This window comes from Schistocerca cancellata, chromosome 1 (assembly GCF_023864275.1).
Source record: "Schistocerca cancellata isolate TAMUIC-IGC-003103 chromosome 1, iqSchCanc2.1, whole genome shotgun sequence".
In the NCBI taxonomy this organism is placed as follows: Eukaryota; Metazoa; Arthropoda; class Insecta; order Orthoptera; family Acrididae; genus Schistocerca; species Schistocerca cancellata.
The window spans coordinates 119,554,608-119,579,312 of NC_064626.1; positions in this window are offsets into that span (position 1 = coordinate 119,554,608).

Consider the following 24,705-nt stretch of genomic DNA (forward strand, 5'->3'; position numbering starts at 1 on the left):
CAAGTTTCTTCATCTCCCAGTATCTACTGCAACCTACATCCTTCTGAATCTGCTTAGTGTATTCATCTCTTGGTCTCCCCCTATGATTTTTACCCTCCACGCTGCCCTCCAATACTAAATTGGTGATCCCTTGATGCCTCAGAACATGTCCTACCAACCGATCCCTTCTTCTGGTCAAGTTGTGCCACAAACTTCTCTTCTCCCCAATCCTATTCAATACTTCCTCATTAGTTATGTGATCTACCCATCTAATCTTCAGCATTCTTCTGTAGCACCACATTTCAAAAGCTTCTATTCTCTTCTTGTCCAAACTATTTACCGTCCATGTTTCACTTCCATACATGACTACACTCCATACAAATACTTTCAGAAATGACTTCCTGACACTTAAATCTATACTCGATATTAACAAATTTCTCTTCTTCAGAAACGCTTTCCTTGCCATTGCCAGTCTACATTTTATATCCTCTCTACTTCGTCCATCATCAGTTATTTTGCTCCCCAAATAGCAAAACTCCTTTACTACTTTAAGTGTCTCATTTCCTAATCTAATACCCTCAGCATCACCCGACTTAATTCGACTACATTCCATTATCCTCGTTTTGCTTTTGTTGATGTTCATCTTATATCCTCCCTTCAAGACACCATCCGTTCCGTTCAACTGCTCTTCCAAGTCCTTTGCTGTCTCTGACAGAATTACAATGTCATCGGTGAACCTCAAAGTTTTTATTTCTTCTCCATGGATTTTAATACCTACTCGAAATTTTTCTTTTGTTTCCTTTACTGCTTGCTCAATATAGAGATTGAATAACATCGGGGAGAGGCTACAACCTTGTCTTACTCCCTTCCCAACCACTGCTTCTCTTTCATGTCCCTCAACTCTTATAACTGCCATCTGGTTTCTGTACAAGTTGTAAATAGCCTTTCGCTCCCTGTATTTTACCCCTGCAACCTTTAGAATTTGAAAGAGAGTATTCCAGTCAACATTATCAAAAGCTTTCTCTAAGTCTACAAATGCTAGAAACGTAGGTTTGCCTTTCCTTAATCTTTCTTGTAAGGTAAGTCGTAAGGTCAGTATTGCCTCATGTGTTCCAGTATTTCTACGGAATCCAAATTGATCTTCCCCGAGGTCGGCTTCTACTAGTTTTTCCATTCGTCTGTAAAGAATTCGTGTTAGTACTTTGCAGCTGTGGCTTATTAAACTGATTGTTCGGTAATTTTCACATCTGTCAACACCTGCTTTCTTTGGGATTGGAATTATTATATTATTCTTGAAGTCTGAGGGTATTTCGCTTGTTTCATACATCTTGCTCACCAGGTGGTAGAGTTTGGTCAGGACTGGCTCTCCCAAGGCCGTCAGTAGTTCCAATGGAATGTTGTCTACTCTGGGGGCCTTGTTTCGACTCAGGTCTTTCAGTGCTCTGTCAAACTCTTCACGCAGTATCGTATCTCCCATTTCATCTTCATCTACACCCTCTTCCATTTCCATAATATTGTCCTCAAGTGCATCGCCCTTGTATAGACCCTCTATATACTCCTTCCACCTTTCTGCTTTCACTTCTTTGCTTAGAACTGGGTTTACATCTGAGCTCTTGATGTTCATACATGTGGTTCTCTTATCTCCAAAGGTCTCTTTAATTTTCCTGTAGGCAGTATCTATCTTAACCCTAGTGAGATAAGCCTCTACATCCTTACATTTGTCCTCTAGCCATGTCTGCTTAGCCATTTTGCACTTCCTGTCGATCTCATTTTTGAGACGTTTGTATTCCTTTCTGCCTGCTTCATTCACTGCATTTTTATATTTTGTCCTTTCATCAATTAAATTCAATATTTCTTCTGTTACCCAAGGATTTCTACTGACCCTCTTCTTTTTACCTACTTGATCCTCTGCTGCCTTTACTACTTCATCCCTCAGAGCTACCCATTCTTCTTCTACTGTATTTCTTTCCCCCATTCCTTTCAATTGTTCCCTTATGCTCTCCCTGAAACTCTGTACAACCTCTGGTTCTTTCAGTTTATCCAGGTCCCATCTCCTTAAATTGCCACCTTTTTGCAGTTTCTTCAGTTTTAATCTACAGGTCATAACCAATAGATTGTGGTCAGAGTCCACATCTGCCCCTGGAAATGTCTTACAATTTAAAACCTGGTTCCTAAATCTCTGTCTTACCATTATATAATCTATCTGATACCTTTTAGTATCTCCAGGGTTCTTCCATGTATACAATCTTCTATCATGATTCTTAAACCAAGTGTTAGCTATGATTAAGTTGTGCTCTGTGCAAAATTCTATCAGGCGGCTTCCTCTTTCATTTCTTAGCCCCAATCCATATTCACCTACTACGTTTCCTTCTCTCCCTTTTCCTACACTCGAATTCCAGTCACCCATGACTATTAAATTTTCGTCTCCCTTCACTATCTGAATAATTTCTTTTATTTCATCATACATTTCTTCAATCTCTTCGTCATCTGCAGAGCTAGTTGGCATATAAACTTGTACTACTGTAGTAGGTGTGGGCTTCGTATCTATCTTGGCCACAATAATGCGTTCACTATGCTGTTTGTAGTAGCTTACCCGCATTCCTATTTTCCTATTCATTATTAAACCTACTCCTGCATTCCCCCTATTTGACTTTGTGTTTATAACCCTGTAGTCACCTGACCAGAAGTCTTGCTCCTCCTGCCACCAAACTTCACTAATTCCCACTATATCTAACTTTAACCTATCCATTTCCCTTTTTAAATTTTCTAACCTACCTGCCCGATTAAGGGTCTGACATTCCACGCTCCGATCCGTAGAACGCCAGTTTTCTTTCTCCTGATAACGACATCCTCTTGAGTAGTCCCCGCCCGGAGATCCAAATGGGGGACTATTTTACCTCTGGAATATTTTACCCAAGAGGACGCCATCATCATTTAATCATACAGTAAAGCTGCATGCCCTCGGGAAAAATTACGGCCGTAGTTTCCCCTTGCTTTCAGCCGTTCGCAGTACCAGCACAGCAAGGCCGTTTTGGTTATTGTTACAAGGCCAGATCAGTCAATCATCCAGACTGTTGCCCTTGCAACTACTGAAAAGGCTGCTGCCCCTCTTCAGAAACCACACGTTTGTCTGGCCTCTCAACAGATACCCCTCCATTGTGGTTGTACCTACGGTACGGCTATCTGTATCGCTGAGGAACGCAAGCCTCCCCACCAACGGCAAGGTCCATGGTTCATGGGGGATAGCCCCTACAACTAGGTCAAGGCATTTTACATGTTGAAAGGATTGTCCTGCAGGTTGATTTCTGTGCGCCATGGTGATTTTCTAGCCCCTACAACTAGGATCTAGAAAATCACCATGGCACACAGAAATCAACCTGCAGGACAATCCTTTCAACATGTAAAATGCCTTGACCAAACAATGGCAGGAGCAAACTTCCTTGAAGCAACACAAGCTAATTAAAACTCCCTGGGAGCAACCAACAGGTTCATTCCATGTAGTCTTTCATGGCCAGCGTCTTCATCAGTAAACACTTCCGGGCTAAGTTGCTGTGGTCGATCTGTAGAACTTCTTCTCCCTGACATTTTGTTCTCAACTATGGAGAACATCTTCTGAGGTGAGTCAGCGATTGGCTGCTAGAAGCTGGGGCCGCCACTTATATGGATATCGTAGGGGGCACACGCCGCATGTCACGTGGCGTCGATGTGCAGCTATCTCTGGCTATCGTCTGTTCTCCCGATTACAGGCAATCGATTGTCACGTGATTGATGCAATGTCGACCGCCATATCTTATCCAATTTTAATCCTTCTTCTTTACGATTAAAATTGTATTGATGTTTCTGGATTACAATTACCTCTCTATACATACGTGTATAATAATGCGACATTCTCGCTAGCACGCTTGTTTCACCAAATTTTATTTCGTGATCTCCATTCTTAAAAACATGTTCCGCTACTGCCGATTTGTCGATATGTCCCAAGCGACAGTTTCTTTTGTGCTCCGTCAACAGTGTATTGATGCTTCTTTTTGTAGTTCCTATGTACACCCTGCCACAACTACATGGAATTTTATATACCCCTGGGGTGGCTAGGGGGTGACGAGCATCTTTTGTTGATCTTAGGCATTCACTAATTTTCTTAGTAGGTCTAAAAATGGTCTCTACCTGAAACTTGGCTAGTACTTTCCCAATGCGATCCATGATATTATGGATGAACGGAAGAAATACTTTTCCAGCTGATGGTTGTTGCTGTCTCCTATTTTTAGGCATTTTTCTATTTGGGTGAAGTGCTCGGCTAATGTCATTTTTTGTATAACCATTTTTCGCAAAGGCCATTCATAAATGATTTAGTTCTTCTTGTAAGTAGCCTGGTTCACAAATATTAGGAACCTTGGATGGAGTTATTGCAAAATTCCCTCCTTTAGACAGAACAGAAAGTTCTTCCTTAGACAATCCTTTTTCTGATAAATTAATAACCGTTTGGGAATTGTTTGGAATCGGTGGAATGGAGATTAGTGCAGAAGTGTCTTCCAATAGGCAGAAGGAGAAGTTTGATCATCTTCAAGAGGGTCGACAAGAAACACTCATGGAATATTTTGAACATCAAGCACTGCAGTCAGCCAAAAAAAGCCCCTCAAGTGGTATCGGTATGTGGATGATACCTTTGTAATATGGAATCATGAGGAAGAAGTCTTGAATGATTTCCTGGTACACTTAAATAGCATCAACCCAAAGATTAAATTTACTATGGAGAAGGAAAGAATGGACAACTTAACTTCTTCTATGTATCAGTTATCAAATGGGCGGATGGGACCTTAGGCCATAAGGTCTACAGGAAAGGTACACATACTGATCGCTACCTCCATAAGAACTCAAACCACCACCCTAGGCAAAAGAGGGGGGTCATAAAAACACTAGTGGATAGGGCCAATAATATTTGTGAACCAGGCTACTTACAAGAAGAACTAAATCATTTACGAATGGCCTTTGCGAAAAATGGTTATACAAAAAATGACATTAACCGAGCACTTCACCCAAATAGAAAAATGCCTAAAAATAGGAGACAGCAACAACCATCAGCTGGAAAAGTATTTCTTCCATTCATCCATAATATCACGGATCGCATTGGGAAAGTACTAGCCAAGTTTCAGGTAGAGACCATTTTTAGACCTACTAAGAAAATTAGTGAATGCCTAAGATCAACAAAAGATGCTCGTCACCCCCTAGCCACCCCAGGGGTATATAAAATTCCATGTAGTTGTGGCAGGGTTTACATAGGAACTACAAAAAGAAGCATCAATACACTGTTGACGGAGCACAAAAGAAACTGTCGCTTGGGACATATCGACAAATCGGCAGTAGCGGAACATGTTTTTAAGGATGGAGATCACGAAATAAAATTTGGTGAAACAAGCGTGCTAGCGAGAATGTCGCATTATTATACACGTATGTATAGAGAGGCAATTGAAATCCAGAAACATCAATACAATTTTAATCATAAAGAAGAAGGATTAAAATTGGATAAGATATGGCGGTCGACGTTGCATCAATCACGTGACAATCGATTGCCTGTAATCGGGAGAACAGACGATAGCCAGAGATAGCTGCACATCGACGCCACGTGACATGCGGCGTGTGCCCCCTACGATATCCATATAAGCGGCGCCCCCAGCTCCTAGCAGCCAGTCGTTGACTCACCTCGGAAGATGTTCTCCGTAGTTGAGAACGAAATGTCAGGGAGAAGAAGTTCTACAGATCAACCGTGGCAACTTAGCCCGGATGTGTTTACTGATCAACCAGCAGGTTTTCATCCACCCCAACAACACTGGTGCACATTCTGCTGGATTGGAACTATCTGGAGCAGACATGGGGCATAGCAGCACCACTGGGGATGGAAGTCATACCCTGCATGTGGCTATAACAAAGAGCAGCAAACAGTGTATCATATAACATTGTGATGAATCCTCAGAGCATACAAAATGGACCTTCACAATTTGTCCACAGAAGCTTCTGACTTTGATAGTAATAATAACACACTAACATGTAAAATTACTTAAAATGGTTTTATGTAATTATAGAAAGAGATAAACATACCATGGATATAAGAGGTCTGCTATCAAGAGGCCATTCCATACAGAATGGCGGAAAAACCAGTAGCTGCCTCCTCCATAGTTGACAAATATCATCAGTGCTATGCATAAGCTGAAAGATAAAAAAGAATAAATTTATAAAATATTTATGTCAACATATTTAATTATTATTCTGATACTGATAGTAATTCCCTCCTCTCTGTAACTCTCTTTTGAGATAATATAGATAAAAGCATTACATTATAACCAAACCATCAAAATTAGTGTTACAGTAACGGGCCCATCACAATTAAATTATCAAGTAAGATCAGGAAAGGATACCACTCTCGTCCACTCCTGCAGATGGATGAATTGTGGTACACACACACACACACACACACACACACACACACACACACACACACACACACACAAGTAATGAATAACTTACAGCCCCTATAGTTTCATGAAGTTCTGACGGGCAATGCCACTACATGTAGCCTCTAAAATGCCACCTTTAACAGAGATGCATGCAGGCAGCTTTCATTGAGTTTCTTTTTTTGTGGAAAACCAGACCATCACAAATAATGTCTAAAAGAACATGACAGTAAACAAAAACACAGCGATTTGTGAGGTGAGCCTCCTGTCATCATTGCACAAACCTCACTGATTTCCTGCAAATCAGCCAGCCACACAGCTGTGACTCCTGCAATGATGGAATGTACAGACACTCTCATTCAAAATCATCAATAGGTCACAGACGGACATGTTGATGCACAACTGGACATTCTGTTGATAGTGCTGACACACTCGTCCACCACTTCGGGTACTCAAAGGTGTGTGCCCACTGAGTTACTCGCTGCCTGACACAAGCCCATAAAGAGCAATGAAGGACCATTCTGTGCAGAATTGCTTGCATTTTATGAGGCTGGTCATGACAATTTTTTGTTGAACATGGTCACAGATGATGAAACATGGGTTCATCACTTCAAAACAGAAACAAAATGGTAATACCACACCTCTCCTCCAAAAAAAAAAAAAGCTTTAAGCCACACCATCAGTTAGCAAAATCATGGTTATGGTCTTCTGGAATGTTGAAGGGGTTAATCTCTTTGATACTCTCCCTCTGATGCAACAATCTATTCTGGAGTGTATTGTGTTACCCTCAGGAAATTGAAGAAATGACTTCAACATGTTCATTGCCACAAAAATGCAATCAAGCTTCTCCTTCTCCATAACAATGCAAGACCTCACACAAGTGTGTGCACATTAGAGGAAGCCACAAATCTTCATTGGACTGCTCTTCCTCATCCACCATGATATCCAGATCTCACACCTTCCGATTTCCATCTGTTTGGGCAATGAAGGTTAGGCTCCACGGAAAACAGTACATGGATGATGGGGAGGTTATTGATGCAGCAGGATGTTGGATCTGACAGTGAACAGTAGACTGGTACCATGCAGGCATACAGGCTCTCCCAGTAAGGTAGCATAAGATCATCACATTTGATACAGATTATGTTGAAAAATAGTGTTTTCTAGCTATAAGAATGAGGATAATGTGGTGTATTGAATCCTGAATAAAACCAACCTGCTTTCAGGAAAAGAAAATGTGTTGGATGCCCATCATATATAATGCAACAAAACAATCACAAAAACTTTTGAGCTACAATTTCGGTTTTGCAGTATGTGAAGAGGTAACATGTTTACAATGTATTTATCTTACATTCAATGTCAATAATATTCTCAGCCTGGAAAACTGTTTGCTGGTGATAATTCTACAAGGTCAGTATAACAATCATGAGTATTGATGACCTTCATTTCAGCTGCCTTCTATGTCATGGATTACTACAGGGTGATTTAGAATTCCTATCACACAGTTATACACTGAAGAGCCAAAGAAACTGGTAAACCTGCCTAATATCGTGCAGGGCCCCTGCGAGCATGCAAAAGTGCCACAACATGATGTGGAATGGCTTCAACTAATGTCTGAAGTAGTGTTGGACGGAACTGACACCATGAATCCTGCAGGGCTGTCCATAAATTCCTAACAGTATGAGGCGGTGGAGACCTCTTCTGAACAGTACATTGCAAGGAAGCCCAGATATACTCAATAATGTTCATGTCTGGGGAGTCTGATGGCCAGCAAAAGTGTTTAAACTCAGAAGAGTGGTCCTGGAGCCACTCTGTAGCAAATTCTGGATGTGTCAGGTGTCGCATTGTCCTGCTGGAATTGTCCAAGTCTATTGGAATGCACATTGGACATGAATGGATGCAGGTGATCAGACAGGATGCTTACATTTCACCTGTCAGTCATATCTAGACATATCAGGGGTCCCACATCACTCCAACTGCACAGCCCCACACCATTATGGAGCCTACACCAGCATGAACAGTCCCCTTCTGACATGCAGGGTCCATGGATTCATGAAGTTGTATCCACACTCATACACATTCATCCACCCGATAGAACTTGAAATGAGACTCAACCAACCAGGCAACATGTTTCCATTCATCAACAGTCCAATGTCAGTGTTGGCGGGCCCAGGCATAAAGCTTTCTGTCATGCAGTCAACAAGGGCACACCAGTGGCCCTTCATCTCTGAAAGCCCATACTGATGATGTTTTGTTGAACAGTTCACACGATGACACTTGTGGATGGCCCAGCATTAAAATCTGCAGCAATTTGTGGAAGGTTTTCACTTCTGTAACATTGAACAATTCTCTTCAGCTGTTGTTGGTCCCATTCTTTCAGGATATTTTTCTGGACACAGTGATGTTGGAGATTTGATGTTTCACCAGATTCAGATTGTGAAATGATTGAATGGGAGAATCCCCACTGTTACCTTGGAGAAGCTGTGTACCATTGCTTGTGCGCTAACTATAACACCACTTTCAGACTCACTTAAATTTTGATAACATGCTATTGTAGCAGCATGAACTGATCTAACAACTGTGCCAGACACTTGTTGTCTTATGTAGGCATTGCCTACCACAGCACCGTATTCTGCTTGTTTACATATCTCTCTATTTGAATACGTTTGCCTATACCAGTTTCTTGGGTGCTTCAGTGTTGTAGAATGGCCTCAGGACAGCAATATTTTCTAGTAAACCAATGTCTGTAAATACACCATTTGGAAGGTTAAAGACTTTGAGCAATGAAAGACAATACGCAACAATAGAGGTCAGTGTCTCATGTCACATGATGTCTTGCATGATGCCATGTCACATGTCATAAGAGAACAATCCAATGAACTGAAGTGCATATACATCAGTTGCCAAGCACTCATTGAAAAAGATGGTGTGTTATGGAATGACAAAGAATACATTTTCTGAGTACACCAACATGTTGATTATCTATAGAGGAAGTGGATCAAATGGTCAGTTAGAACAATGCCTGTGTCATGAGTGATTTACAAGCTTTGCCCATCCATCCATGCCATTTTTGAAAGACTGTAACAATGACTTTTGGAAGCCAGCACCTTTGAGAGCTGCATTGTTGATGTGGAAGAGGAAGTCCTCCAACTGGTCAACCAGAACCTGTCAATGAGTGCTGCAACACTGCAGGTTCTGTAGATGTATTCCAGAGCAGCATCTAGTGCATGTCTCCATGAGCAGCAACTTCACCCATATTACCTCCAGAGAGTACACACAGTGGGTCTAGCTGATTTTGTGTCACATGCTAATTACTGTGCATAGTTTCTACACTATTGTGTCAACATTCCAGACTTTCCTTTGATAACTGATTTTCAAAGATGAAGTGCATTTCACAAATGATGTTGTGCCCCACTGTCTTAACCATCACATCTGGACAGAGGAAAGCCTTCATTCCACACATCCCCATGGATTTCAACATTGTTCTGCTATTAATGTGTGGCCTGGTATTATCCACGTCATCTCATTGGCTCATGTATTCTACTGGCTAGTCTAACAGATCCTCCTGAAAGACATACTGGTGCAGCAATTGGAAGATGTTCCATTGCATATCCATCTGACAATGTGGTTCCAGCACAATGGTGTGCCAGTCCATTTTTCACTTGGAATCCATCAGCATCTACACCATATATTCTGGGACAGATGGATAGGTCACAGTGGATTGATTTGTTGGCCACCACAATCATCTGCTTCAACACTTCTGGATTTTTTCCTGTGGGGCTATATGAAGAGTAATGTTTATGAGACTCCTGCAGAGTCTGAGGATGCACTCCTTACCTGTATAGTGGCTGCAGCGTAGGTCATTCAGGACACTCCAAGATATTTGGACTATGTGTAAGTGAGCATCGTACACAGGTACACTTTGTATAATGAAAATTATGGCTGCCACTTCGAATATATGTTGCAGTTCATGCAGATACAAGTTGGTTGATGCAAGTGCAGTATATCTCGATGTTGTTTCAGAGTAATTTATATTACAAACTGTACATTTCCAGACACGTGTTTATTACCAAATTTTGCTGTCTCCACAACACCTATAACAATGTAACAATGTTACCTGTATAGTGGCTGCAGCGTAGGTCATTCAGGACACTCCAAGATATTTGGACTATGTGTAAGTGAGCATCGTACACAGGTACACTTTGTATAATGAAAATTATGGCTGCCACTTTGAACATATGTTGCAGTTCATGCAGATACAAGTTGGTTGATGCAAGTGCAGTATATCTCGATGTTGTTTCAGAGTAATTTATATTACAAACTGTACATTTCCAGACACGGGTTTATTACCAAATTTTGCTGTCTCCACAACACCTATAACAATGTAACAAGAATTCTGAATCATTTTGAATCTGCCTGTACAGTTCTTTCTCTGTTGAGGAATGTGTATTTCAATACACAGAGCATAAGATGACATATAAAGACTGACGTCTAGAAGCACAGACTATGCTTGTATCAAACATCAAATGAAATGGTAATTTGAATAAATGGAAGAGAGCTCTAGCTTTATAAGTGCGTTCTCTGTAAATTAATGATGTTTTGTGCATTCTCATGTAATGAAATCTATTTAAGAGGACTTAGTGACTAAGGCAATGTCTAGTAGTACATTGTAGGGAATATTATAATAATCCCAATCATTTGTGTACAAATTACAATTCTATATGCATTGTTACAAAATGGTAAGCACATGACTTTACAGCACACTTCATTAACTGAGTGCAGGGAAGAGTGTTGTACTTTGGTATGGGCTTTTACTCAAGTCAGTCCCATAATAAAAGTTTCTTGTATTTCATTTTTATATGCTGCAGTCTTTTTCTGAAATTAATAAAATACTCCAGAAAATTTAGCTTTTTTCAAATGTGAAAACATGTTTCAAGGTACAACACAGTCAAGTACCTAAAAACAAATAGTCTATTAAAATTAAAAGCACTGCAATGAAGAAAATATTGTCAGTGCCGTATTGCATACTCTACCTGTTACATTATTACTCTTCTACAGACTAATAATCAGTAAGTAAAATCAAATTAAGCAGAAGTATTGTGAAAAACCAGTTAAAGGTTAATTACAGTTTGAAACAGAAGCTAAAGGAAGCCAGCACAAATTTACATTTTCTAGATTGGTAAAACTGTTATGACATTAAAGAACTGTGTTCATTTGCAACGGTCCTAAGTTATATGGTTGCCTTCTTCTGTTTCAAGCTACGAGATGGAGCATGACTAATGAAATACAGCATGACTGTCCATTTTATTAAATAAACAGTTCTAAAATTGATGTTACTATAGTGTTTTACTTGTCACAAAATTCTGTATGTAAAAAATTAACAATACATTCAAAGTAACATTCATATATATTACACAGCATTTAAACGTGGTGAATGTGAAATATTTACAAATGTTGCATAAAATGCAACTTTGTGTCTAACAACAACAAAAAACTGCGAAACTGCTTATGGTGGTCTCTAGTGTGCATTTCTTCATGTCTTTCTAAAATCAGACTAGACTAAAGTATCCACCAAAAAACATTACGTGACCCAAGGTACACTATTCTCTAAGTATAACACTCTTCCCTAAAAGAACAATCATTTTTAAAGTGTGGTTCTCTCATAACACATATAAGAAAAATGTCTGTTTCTATGAGAAGTAGTGAGCTACTGATATTCACAATCATAGCCTGAGTAATATGTAATAACACTGCGTATTATAGTTGCTGAATGAAACCTTTCAACAGATCAATTTTTGACTACAAAGTAAAAAACAATAATGTTGTGTTTTAGTTGAGTCACAAGTTTATGCTACTCCCACTTATATTTGCTTTTTTTAATAAAAATATATTTCAAACCATGAGAGTTTAGGTGCTGCTTATAAAAAATTACAGAAGATTAGGATTTAACATTCGATGACATCAAGGTTGTTAGAGACAGAGTACAAGCTCAGACTGTGTCAAGTACAGGGGAGGAAATCATTTGTGCCTTCCAGTGGCACCATCCCTGCATCTGGCTGAAGCAATTTAGTAAAACCACAGAAAAACTAACTCTGGATGACCAGATGTATATTTGAACTGTCATCCTTCCAAATACAAGTCCAGTGTGCTAACTATTGAACACTTCACTCAGTGAGCAGCTCATAGTCAAAACATACTCTTAGAGTGGATGTTGGTTATTTCCTGCAATTTGTTTATACTGTCCATCTTTGACATGTTGTCAAGTCACCTGTGAAAGTTGACTGTGTACTGAAAAACAATGTATGTATGTCTTAGATAAGTGTACAGAGTTTCAGGGAGAGCATAAGGGAACAATTGACAGGAATGGGGGAAAGAAATACAGTAGAAGAAGAATGGGTAGCTTTGAGGAATGAAATAGTGAAGGCAGCAGAAGATCAGGTAGGTAAAAAGATGAGGGCTAGTAGAAATCCTTTGGTAACAGAAGAGATACTGAATTTAGATGAAAGGAGAAAATACAAAAATGCAGTAAGTGAAGCAGGCAAAAAGGAATACAAACATCTCAAAAATGAGATCGACAGGAAGTGCAAAATGACTAAGCAGGGTTGGCTAGAGGACAAATGTAAGGATGAAGAGGCTTATCTCACGAGGGGTAATATAGATACTGCCTACAGAAAAATTAAAGAGACCTTTGGAGAAAAGAAAACCACTTGTATGAATATCAAGAGCTCAGATGGAAACCCAGTTCTAAGCAAAGAAGGGAAAGCAGAAAGGTGGAAGGAGTATATAGAGGGTCTATACAGGGGCGATATTCTTGAGGACAATATTATGGAATTGGAAGAGGAGGTAGATGAAGATGAAATGGAAGATATGATACTGCGTGAAGAGTTTGACAGAGCACTGAAAGACCTAAGTCAAAACAAGGCCCCAGGAGTAGACGAAATTCCATTAGAACTACTGACAGCCTTGGGAGAGCCAGGTCTAACAAAACTCTACCATCTGGTAAGCAAGATGTATGAGACAGGCGAAATACCCCTCAGACTTCAAGAAGAATATAATAATTCCAATCCCAAAGAAAGCAGGTGTTACCAGATGTGAAAATTACCGAACTGTCAGTTTAATAAGTCACAGCTGCAAAATACTAATGCGTATTCTCTACAGACTAATAGAAAAACTGGTAGAAGCTGACCTCGGGGAAGATCAGTTTGGATTCCATAGAAATATGGGAACACCTGAGGCAATACTGACCCTACGACTAATCTTAGAAGCTAGATTAAGAAAAGGCAAACCCACATTTCTAGCATTTGTAGACTTGGAGAAAGCTTTTGACAATGTTGAATGGAATACTCTCTTTCAAATTCTGAAGGTGGCAGGGGTAAAATACAGGGAGCGAAAGGCTATTTACAATTTGTACAGAAAGCAGATGGCAGATATAAGAGTTGAGGGACATGAAAGGGAAGCAGTAGTTGGGAATGGAGTGAGACAGAGCTGTAGACTCTCCCCAATGCTATTCAATCTGTATATTGAGCAAGCAGTAAAGGAAACAAAAGCAAAGTTCGGAGTAGGTATTAAAATCCATGGAGAAGAAATGAAAACTTTGAGGTTTGCCAATGACATTGTAATTCTGTTAGAGACAGCAAACGACTTGGAAGAGCAGTTGAATGGAATGGACAGTGTCTTGAAAGGAGGGTATAAGATGAACATTAACAAAAGCAATACGGGGTTAGTGAAATGTAGTCAAGTTAACTCGGGTGATGCTGAGGGAATTAGATTAGGAAATGAGACACTTAAAGTAGTAAAGAAGTTTTGCTATTTGGGGAGCAAAATAACTGATGATGGTAGAAGTAGAGAGGATATAAAACGTAGACTGGCAATGGCAAGGAAAGCATTTCTGAAGAAGAGAAATTTGTTAACATCGAGTATAGATTTAAGTGTCAGGAAGTCGTTTCTGAAAGTTTTTGTATGGAGTGTAGCCATGTATGGAGATGAAATATGGACAATAAATAGTTTAGACAAGAAGAGAATATAAGCTTTTGAAATGTGGTGCTACAGAAGAATGCTGAAGACTAGATTGGTAGATCACATAACTAATGAGGAAGTATTGAATAGAATTGAGGAGGAGACTGTGGCACAACTTGACTAGAAGAAGGGATCGGTTGGTAGGACAAGTTCTGAGGCATCAAGGGATCACCAGTTTAGTACTGGAGGGCAGCGTGGAGGGTAAAAGTCGTAGAGGGAGACCAAGAGATGAATACACTAAGCAGATTCAGAAGGATGTAGGTTGCAGTAAGTATTGAGAGATAAAGAAGCTTGCACAGGATAGAGTAGCATGGAGAGCTGCATCAAACCAGTCTCAGGACTGAAGACCACATCAACAACAAGTGTTGTGTGAATAAAGAAGCATAAAACTATAATAATTTTTAATGTAGAGGAAGGTTGTGTAGCTTCTATCAGTTTTCATATTTATAATTATAAACAACCCATTAATACTCTGAACAATATTTTAGTTATGTTATTCAAAAGTACATACCTTATCTCAAATATAATTTCAACAAATGGAAAATCCAGGATGGAAAGTGACACTATTATGAGAAGGAAAGTTGCTACTCACAATGCTGAGTCACAGATAGGCACAACAAAAAGATTTTCACACTTAAAGCTTACAGCCAATGGCCTCTGTCAACAATAGACACACATACACACACTCACGCAAATGCAACACACACACATGACTGCAGTCTCAGAAAACTGAAATCACACTGTGAGCAGCAGCACCAGTGCATGATGGGAATGGCAACTGGGTGGGGGAAAAGAAGGAGGCTGGGGCAGAGAAGGAGAGGTATAGCATGGTGGGGATGGCGGACAGTGAAGTGCTGCATGTTGCACGGTGAGAGAGGGGGGAAGTAGCGGAAAAGGAGAGAAATAGAGAAGGAGCTGGATAGGTGAGGACAGCGACTAACAAAGGTTGAGGCCAGGAGGGTTACGGGAATGTTAGATGGATTGCAGGGAAAGTTCCCACCTGAGCAATTCAGAAAAGTTGGTGTTGGTGGGAAGGACCCATATGGCACAGGCTGTGAAGCAGTCATTGAAATGAAGGATATTATGTTTGGCAGTGTGTTCAGAAATAGGGTGGTACACTTGTTTCTTGGCCACAGTTTGTCAGTGGACATTCAAGCAGGAGGACAGCTTGTTGGTTGTCATGCCTACATATAATGCAGCACAATGGTTGCAGCTTAGCTTGTAGTCCATACAACTTGGTTTCACAGGTAGCCAGTCTTTGATGAGATAAGTGATGTTAGTGACCGGACTGGAGTAGGTGGTGGTGGGAGAATGTATGGGACAGGTCTTGCATCTAGGTCTATTACAGGGGTATGAGCCATGAGGTAAGAGATTGGGAGCAGAGGTTGTGTAAGAAAGGCCGAGTATATTGTGTAGGTTTGGTGGACGGTGGAATACCACTGTGGGAGGGGTGGCAAGGATAGCAGGCAAGACATTTGTCATTTCAGGGTATGACAAGAGGTAATCAAAACCCTAGCAGACAATGTAATTCAGTTGCTCCAGCCCGTGGTGGTACTGAGTTATGAGGGGAATTCTCCTCTGTGGCTAGACAGTTGGACTTTGAGAGGTGGTGGGAGACTGGAAAGATAAGGCACAGGAGATTTGTTTTTGTACAAGGTTGGGAGGATACTCACAGTCAGTGAAGGCATCAGTAAGACTCTCAGAATATTTTGAGAGGAACTGCTCATCACTGCAGATGCTGTGACCATGGGTGGCTAGGCTGTATGGAGGGGACTTCTTGATACGGAATGGGTGGCTGCTTTCAAAGTGAAGGTATTGCTGATGGTTAGTAGGTTTGATATGTACGGAGGTACTTATGTAGCCATCTTCGAGGTGGTGGTCAACATCTAGGAAGGTGGCTTGTTGGCTTGAGTAGGACCAGGTGAAGCAAATGGGGGAGAAGTTGTTGAGGTTCTGGAGGAATGTGGATGGGGTGTCCTCAACTTCGATCCAGATAGCAAATATGTCATCAATGAATCTGAAGCAGGTGAGGGGTTTGCCTGCCGCTTTGGCCAAGCAGTTTTAGGTGCTTCAGTCTGGAACCACACAGCTGCTATGGTCGCAAGTTCGAATCCTCCCTCAGGCATGGATGCGTGTGATGCCCTTAGGTTAGTTAGGTTTAAGTAGTTCTAACTCTAGGGGACTAATGACCTTAGATGTTAAGTCCCATAGTGTTTAGATACATTTGAACCAGGTGAGGGGTTTAGGATTCTGGGTGTTTAGGAAGGATTCCTGTAGGTGGCCCTTGAATAGGTTGGCATAGGATGGTGCCATGTGGGTATCCATAGCCATACCCCAGATTTGTTTGTAGGTAATGCCTTCAAAGGAGAAATAATTGTGGGTGAGGACATAGTTGGTCATGGCGAATAGGAAAGAGATTGTTGGTTTGGAATCAGTCAAGCACTGGGAAAGGTAGTGTTCAATAGTGGTAAGGCCATGAGCATTAGGAATGTTAGTGTACAGGGAGGTGGCATCAATAGTGACGAGCAGGACACCGTGTGGTAAAGGGACAGGAGCTGTAGAGAGTTGGTGGAGGAAATGGTTGGTATCTTTTACATAGGAGGGTAGGTTCTGGGTAGTAGGTTGAAGGTGTTGGTCTATGAGAGCAGAGATTCTCCCAGTAACCAGCCACAATGACACTTCCTGGGTGGTTAGGTTTATGGACTTTACGAAGCATGTAGAACGTAGGAGTGCGGGGAGTGGTAGGGGTGAGTAGAGAGATGGGCTCTGGGGAGAGGTTCTGGGAGGGGCCTAAGGACTTGAGTAGTGACTGGAGATCCTGCTGGATTACTGGTAAGGGGTCACTGTGGCAAGGCTTGTAGGTGGAAGTATTTGACAGCTGGCGGAGTCCTTCTGCCAGGTAATCCTTGCGGTTCAGAACAACAATGGTGGAGCCTTTGTCCACAGGTAGGATTATAACATTAGGATCAGTTTTTAGATGGTGGTCTGTGGTTCTTTCTGTGGATGTAAGGTTAGTATGCATGTTGAGGGATTTCGGGAATGATGCTGAGGCAAGGTCTGAGGTTAAGAAACTCTGGAAAGTTGACAGGGGATGGTTTGGGGGCAGTGGGGGTGGATCACAGTTGTATGAAGGAGTGAACTGAGTTAGGAATGGTTCAATATTGGTCTTTGGTTGAGTCTGATTGGTAGGGTTAGTGGTGAAAAAGTGTTTCCACTGTAGGAACCGGAAGAAGGAGAGAAGGAAGGTCTCTAACAAGTCCTGCACGATTGAAGTTTGGAGTGGGGCAAAAGGTGAGGCCTTTGGAAAGAACTGATATTTCTGTGGGGCTAAGGCTTCTGGAGGAAAGGTTCATGACCATGTTGTGGGTCTGTTTAGGTTCTGGATTCTGTGTGGTGGTGGGAGGGAGTTTCGAAGGGTGGGGTAAGTGTAGTAGGTCTGCGAGACAGGGTTTGTCAGCTATGAGGGGGCATGGGAGAGGTTTGGAGGTTGTTGTAGAGGTGCTGGACAGTGATACTCCGAGGTGGGAGTAGGAAGTGAGCAGGATGAAGAGCTTACAATTTTTTTTTCTTAAACAGTTTCACAGAAGTATTACTTTTAGTAGAAGTGTGCAATTGGTCAAACATACAATGACATGGCTGTACCTTTGACTATGTCCAATTGTACCATTAAGAATGTGAAGAAACTGGAACAACACTGGTATGAAAACTGACTTTCCATCATGCTTTTATCTTTAACAAGACAGAAAATTAACACAAATGTGTTCTTATTTTTGTGGTGGCATATGAGTGAAAAATTACAAAAAAATATATTTGTCCATGACATTGTGGTTGCATTAATGTGAACTTTCCAACAACTTCTTCTTTTTACACCACACTGATGTCATCCACAAATGGCATTGTGAAAATTTTAATATGCCTCCTTTCGGTCTCATAAATTTCACCTCAAGTCTCTCTTTTCCAACTACTTTTAACACTTGAGCTGCAAAATGTTTAGCTACTTTTCCTGCACCAATAGGCACATTAACCCAAACATAATCTTCTTCTTTAACATTTTCTTGGCTCAAGGTTGTGTTGAAAATCTTCTTAGTTAGACATACTTCATCTTGGTCTTTTGAATCATTTAATTCCTTTTCCCAATGCAGTGATGACTCATCATCACAAAGGTCACTTGCATTCATGGCTTCATAATCAGAAAAATCATCAAAGAAATATCTCATAGCTGTAATTTTCTTCACTTTAAGGGTAGTAGGCCTATGTATAGGTTACTCTTGTTTCTGTGTAGTGCCTTTCTTCTTTATTTTCTCATGGCCTCCGTTTCCAAGGGTGTCAAGTACTATTCTAGATTTTTCTCTCCCCTGACCTTTGCTGCTTTCTTTTCTTGGGTCAGCTCTTGGGAATGGACGAATCATTTCTGGAGTGACAGGCTGGTACTTGTAGTTTGTAGATGACTGAGCTTCAAGAAGTGGTTCTTCTGAGTTTTCGTGAGTTGGACTTCCCAAGGTTGCATTATCAATTGATCAGCCATTTATGCTTATGGTAGTAAACTCAACATCCCCAAAAACATTTTCATTCATGAGAACCAGTCCCAAAACATGAAAACCACTGATAATGTTTTCTGGGTAAAATGCTTTTGGATAGGTTATTCCTACAGTGGCTACAGTATGATACATTGTGGTATGTTTTCCTGTATTCCCAGGTGTTAATATCCAGTCATTCGTGGCAGTATCAAAGTAAGTTTTGTATCAAACACAGTCCTGTTAAGAGGCTGCATCTTATGGCTTGTATGAGAGTGAAAAGTCATCATGAAAATTCCTAGCTCTTTCGTTAATGTTACTGCTGGGAAACTAATATGGCTTCCATGTTTGTCCATCAGTTAAACCACAGGGCTTTCTCAACTGGACTTGACAAGTCAGATGAAATGCTTCAGAAAAGCCAAAAAAAGGTCTTCATTGGACCATCCTGAACAAGATCCTCCTCCAATGGACCCAGGTGGTGCACCATGCAACATAATATCCTTGAGGTGGAATCTTGGAAAAATTAGCATGGGCTGTTTGGAGTTCCCTGAAGCATTCATTGCAGCAATCATTGTCACATTCACATCTCTTCCCCGTGATGTGACAGCTCCAATTTGTTTTCACCCCTTCAGAGCTACAATTTTGTTGCAGACACGAACTGTTGACATTCCAGTCTCATTCAAGTTCCATATGTCAGATGGTTGGAAACAATGTCATTATGATTCTTCCTTATGATTCTGGAAAACAATTTTCACAGTCTCACAACTGAAGGCAAAGGCTCGAGCAAACATTGGATCCTTCTGGTTTTTACAGGGACAGTTCATTGGAGTACCTCTTAAGAAAATCTTTTACCCACTGTAATCCAGATTTCTCTTTGGTTTTCCAGGATGGAAGAAAATTTTTATTGTTGGCCATAGCATACTGGTATGCCAATTGCCTTACAATCATCAGGCTCACACCATGGTTCACCTTGGCTGCTTCTTTTATACATTTAACCAACAATAGTTTGTTAGCTTTATTGAAAACTTTTTAAATGTCCAAGTTATGTGAATACACAAACTCTCCTCTCCAAATGCTCTGAACTGTTTCAAATGAGGAATCAGTGTAGATTTTTTTACTCTGAACTGTTTTCCTGCTTTTCCTATAGTAAGATCTCCTGACTTTACAGCATTCACTGCTTCCTCCATATCTTCTTTCACTATTTTTACTTGCCATTCCTGCCTTATTTCTTGGCAGTATGTAGTTAAAATTATTATTGGCTGAATATAAATCCATGTTGTGTCTTTGACCAGTCAAATGTACACACACACACACACACACAAACACACACAAAGAATGGTGAAAGATACAACACATAGTAAGGCTTTCACTTAGGACCATAAGTCAATGTTAGATTATGTTATAAGTTAAAACATTTTTTATAAATATTACTCAAGTTAACTATATTACACATCAATAATGATTAATTTAAGATTTAAACAAGTTTACATGATAAAATAACACCTTGAAGTTCAAAATGGCTCTGAGCACGTACAGGTGGCCCCAAAAGCCACAGTGGTCAAAGGTACAAAGTAGTCAGGTGTACACAACCTTCCCCTACCACATTCTGAAATTGGAGTAGGAAGTATAAGATAATTCTTCCTATCTCATACAGCTTTGTGGCCCCATAAAGATAGTCTTGTAAATTTGTTATTGACTTAAGAGATGAGAAGTGTGCCCAGAATGAGATTTTCACTCTGCAGCGGAGTGTGCGCTGATATGAAACTTCCTGGCAGATTAAAACTGTGTGCCACACCGAGACTCGAACTTGGGACCTTGCCTTTCGTGGGTAAGTGCTCTACTATCAGAGCTACCCAAGCACAACTCACAACTTGTCCTCACATCTTCAATTCTGCCAGTACCTCGTCTCCTACCTTCCAAACTTCACAGAAGCTCTTCTGCGAACCTTATAGTTTGAGTCTCGGGCCAGCACACAGTTTTAATCTGCCAGGAAGTTTCATATCAGTGCACATTCCACTGCGTAGGGAAAATCTCAATCTGGAAACATCCCCCAGGTGTGGCTAAGTCATGTCTCCACAACATCCTTTCTTCCAGGAGTGCTAGTTCTGTATGGTTTACAGAAGAGCTTCTGTGAAGTTTTGAAGGTAGGAGATGAGGTACTGGCAGAATTGAAGCTGTGAGGATGGGTCATGAGTCATGCTTGTGTAGCTCAGATGGTAGAGAACTTGCCCATGAAAGGCAGGTCCCGAGTTCGAGTCTCGGTCTGGCACACAGGTGTAATCTGCCAGGAAGTTTCAAGAAGTGTGCTAATTTTTATATGGATTGTGTCTATCAGTCATGTTGACAATGTTTTATGGCACAGACTATAATTCAATAAACTCTACACTAGGCATGTGTGGGATTTAAATTGGGTTGTACCCCAAGAAAACACACTCATTTCTGTAAGACTAGGTATATTTCAGTACAGACGTCCACATTACAACAAGTCATACAGTGAACTGAACAAGCAAGATGGCGTGGGCCATTATGTTACAGAGTCAAATAACTTGCAATGGGAGAGATATGCTATTCGTACATGTCAATGCCACACCCACCCCCTCCCCTCCCCATGCAGTGTGGAGCACAGTTTGAGTGCAGTGGAAGTGGGGCTTGTCTGGCAGTGAAGGCAGTGAGGGAGATGGCAGTGATGTGGTTGGGATGTCCATCTCCGGAGGTTGTTGCAGCAGGTAACACGCTAGGAGGTCGACGTGGAGCTCCTGTAGGTGGTGTGGGCAGATGAGGTGTCAGTCCACACATGAAGGTGGAGTGATGTGGGAAGGGACTGTGCCCCTGCATGATCAGCTGGCAGCATTTGAACTGTAATCCTCCCTAGGAGGGTTACTCTAGCTTGGAGGAGCATGTGTTCAACCCTGCATGGGAGCGGGTAGGGGCCTGTGATCGTCTGATGAGCTGGGTCCCCGGTCGGGGTCACCACTGTGGGATTTCGGTTGGGTTGTAGCCCAAGAAAACACACTCATTTCTGTAAGACTTGATATATTTCATTACAGATGTCCAAATTACAACAATTCATACAGTGAACTGAACCAGCAAGATGGCGTGGGCTGTTAGGTTACAGAGTCAAAGGACTTGCAATGGCAGAGATATGTCATTCATACTTGTTGACACCACATACCCTTGAAAATTAACATATCTGTGACAGCAAAAGAAAGTGACTGTGAGAATAAATTCTGCATAGGAGATGGTACTCTTTGCTGATATACCATCCTTGACGTGGATTGATAATACTTTTGACTATGGGTTGTGATGCTGGAATACAGAGATGTGTTGTTGGAGTGTATCTCTTTGTTTTGTCACATGGCAGCCATTATGGAATTAATTAGAGTATTATGTTTATTTAAATAATGAGGTGTAATATCTTGTGAATAGAAATACAAAACTGGTTGTTTTGTTAAAGAGGACTACCATATAAATAAATATTTATTCAAAGGTAAGCAATTTCATCATTTTAACAACTTTGGAAATTTGTGCTTTGAATTAACATATACACATGATTAGACATTTGTCACTGTACCTTTAATAGTGTTGGTTTGAGCCTGCACATGGTCCATTTCAATAGCAATGGGCCATGTATGCACTGGACTGTAATTTACTAATATTTTCTCCACCAAAAACCTGAGACTACTACATTCATAAAACTCACAGTGTGCTATGAGTGTAGGTGGCCCTGCAAGTCTAACATGCGAAATAAACTTAAATGAGCTTTTCAGGAGAGCAGCACACAACAGCAGTGGTGTAGAGGCTACAGCTTCATATCACAATCATTTGATCATTATAGCAACTGTATGCACCTGTATCATTCAGGTAAACTTAGTAAATATAGGCATAGCTGGAGCATCCTGAAAGCTTAGATCCTTTTAAAGGCACCCTTAATTAGGGGGAAAATCTTCTCTGTGAAGCACATTAATGTTTAACTTAACAGTCAAGTAACATTCATTCCAACTTTAAGAGTTCAAGTTTAATACTCACTGAAGAAAATTGCTATTTAAATTTCTCTCCCTTTAATTTTTCTGTCACCATCTAAGCAGTGGTGGTATTGTACAGTATTGTTAATAGAACTTTTGGTGGAAATTTGTGTATTTCACAACTTGATCAGTGTGAAATCTCTGTTTTGTAAATTTTGTTCATGCTTGCCCTGGAGCTGGGTGTACTCATGGTAGCTGAGCAGCCTGATTATTTCAAAAACAAAATTCTAGACTCAGTAATGATTAATATAGGCAAGATCAGCAAATTGTCTTTGACTTTAGATTCCTGCTCTGGTATTCTAACGTACAGAGTCATTAACAAGAACACAAAATGTATTGTATGTATGTTCTAGTGGTTAGTGATCCATAGATATTGTGATGAATAGAGCTGGGATCTTTTTACTTCCTCTCTTGTTTTGCCATATGCCTTCTTAAATTCATTTTATTTTCATTTTTGCCTAATTACCTTTAACATATATAAGTATAATCTGCATTTTCATATAAGAGAAAGTTTGGTCCTCAGTGTCAAGAAATATAGCAACAGATCTAATTTTGTTCTTAGTTTTGTGTATGTACTCAATTTCCTAATTTATTTTGGCTATTCTTATTTAATACATTTTGTTATAGGGTGAAATAAGTAATTGTTTTGTGACTTAAATGCTATTGTTGACTTATAAACAAATATAAATTCTGTCCTTATTATACACATTTGGAAGAAGAACCATCAGGATTCTTTAAGTATTTATTTGGCTCTATTCGAAAACATGTTATCAAAACCAGTCCTTAATTAATTCAAAAATAATTACCAGATTTTTCAAAGAATGAAAAATATTGGGAGGGGGGGGGGAGGGGGGCAGGGGACGTACTGGAGGTCTTGCCCTGGGAAATTTTCTAAGTTTTAGATGAAAAATAGTGAGTTTTAAAGTTTTTTTTAAAATGTTTTAGAGTCATATGATCAACATTAGAACCCCGAAAATTGGACTCTTGATAACTTGAAACTCAACAACCCTGGCACATTTTTTGGCTTTGAAAAAAAGAAAGAAAACATAAGTATGCACAGTATTTTCGTAAAAAGTTAATTTAAATTACAGTAATAATCATGCTTATAGACTATAAAGAACAGTGAATATATAGCTCTGAAAAGACTGAAATTATATTGAAATAAATCCTAAACTATCATTAAAAGAATAAAACATAAAATATTTCTGTTGCACAGTAATAGCATTTTGATTAATGAGTGAAATAACTAATTTAAGCTTACTTTGAATAAGGCTCAGGGTTCATTAAATAAAAACAATATTTCGAATTTAATGCTTTAATACAGTTAATAAAGTTAATACAGTATGCTTAATACTTTCAGTTAAAAAGTATGTAAATATCAGGTTCTAAATGGGTCTTATACGCTAAATATATTTAAGTATTTGAAAATAACTAATACAGTACTGTAGTAATATAGTAATACAGTACTAAACTAGTACTAATATTTCGAAACTGAAAATTTAACATTATGTATGTCATAGTAGGAGGAGAGGTGATACTCCTATGTGGTGCATCCCAGGTGGAGGATAGAGAAGTCCTCACCGGTTTACCGGCAGACTTGAGTGAAATAAAAAAGCTCTCACAGACCAAACACACCCTCTGCGGTTAACAACCGTAGTTGTAAATCAGAGCTTTGACTTCGAAAGTCAAAAATGATGGAAAGGTGTTTTAGGAAAAAAATTCCACTGACTG